Raw genomic sequence first — 1225 nt, forward strand, 5'->3', positions numbered from 1 at the left:
ATCAGCCGAGGTCTGCTGGAAGCTGGTTCCTGGAATGTGTTTGGGATCTGGCTCGTCTTAGGTGTTATCAGGTGTTTGGGGCTTAGGACAAAACTCAGAGAATACTTAACTTTTTTGCTTCCCCTGGAAGTGGGAATAAAGCTTTTTTGGTTTATTCAGAGGCAAAGTATAGAATAGGAATAAATGGGGCCCAGCAGAAAGACAGTGGGGACGGAGACTGTCTATTTTTTGTTCTATTTTTTTTTTCTTTTTGGATGTTGCCTGCATGGTTTTTCCCCTCCGGCATCGACCACAGGGCTCTGTGAAGCCACGGGAATATGCTGGTACAGACTCAAGACCCGGCTTCATCTCCAACACCGTGGAAAAGGATTGTACATCACGGGGCTTAGCCCTGTGCTCCCCTACACAATCTGGACAGCGCCCGGGTGATGTAGGAAAGAACATTAGGGTTCCAAGCCAACGGCTGAGAAAGAATTCTTGAGACATCTTTGATGCAAAAAGGTGGTTTTATTAAAGTATGGGGACAGGGCACGTGGGCAGAAAGAGCTGCACTGGGGTCGTGAGAAGTGGCCCATGATATACTTTCAAGTTGGGAGGAGGTTAGGAAGAGCCTAAGTCTCTAAGGAATTTTTGGAAGCAAGGTTTCCAGGATCCTGAGGGGGCTAGCTATTGTTAGGAAAAGGTCATTTATTCCTGTTTAGTAAAAACTCAGTCATGAGACCCTTCAGATGTGTATCGGTGGGTCCTATGCTTGGGGGATGATTGCCAACACGTATCTTCAGGGGTAGAGATAAAGTAAGTTTCCAAAAGAATTTTTATATGTTAAAGTCAACTTACAGGATCCTGGGGGTCAGGCTAAGATTGCCTTTTACCCTTAGCAAAGTATTAACATTGAGCCTGCTGAGTTCCTAGAGGAATGTCAGTCACCCTGTTTCAAGGACTTGTTGGTGAGCTACAGGTAGTAAGGAAATTTTTCTTTTGCCTCTGTCTCCCACATCAGAGGGACAGTGACCTCCGGAGTTCCCAGTTGCAATGCCTCTAATGTAGCAGCATCACCCCTCCAAACATTCTCTAGAGATGTCGTTTTTTCCCGTCCCATACTACACAAGTGAATTTGAGGAAAGCCTGTTTAAAAACCAGTGATTACTACTGACTATTTCTGGTGGATCTGCTTAATGAGTTCCTCATTATTCTAGGAGTATGCTACGCCCATCTGCATCTCTGG

The 1225-nt window shown here is 45.4% G+C and overlaps 1 non-coding gene across 1 annotated transcript; it reads right to left on the bottom strand.

Moving 5' to 3' along the window:
* Positions 1-252: 252 nt before the first annotated feature.
* On the bottom strand, positions 253-435 carry LOC117804502. Its single transcript, XR_004628986.1, has one exon. It is a non-coding gene; the product is annotated as a small nucleolar RNA SNORA73 family (small nucleolar RNA).
* Between the last annotated feature and the right edge of the window lie 790 nt (positions 436-1225).

The sequence above is a fragment of the Ailuropoda melanoleuca genome, chromosome 11 (assembly GCF_002007445.2).
Source record: "Ailuropoda melanoleuca isolate Jingjing chromosome 11, ASM200744v2, whole genome shotgun sequence".
NCBI classification, from domain to species: Eukaryota; Metazoa; Chordata; class Mammalia; order Carnivora; family Ursidae; genus Ailuropoda; species Ailuropoda melanoleuca.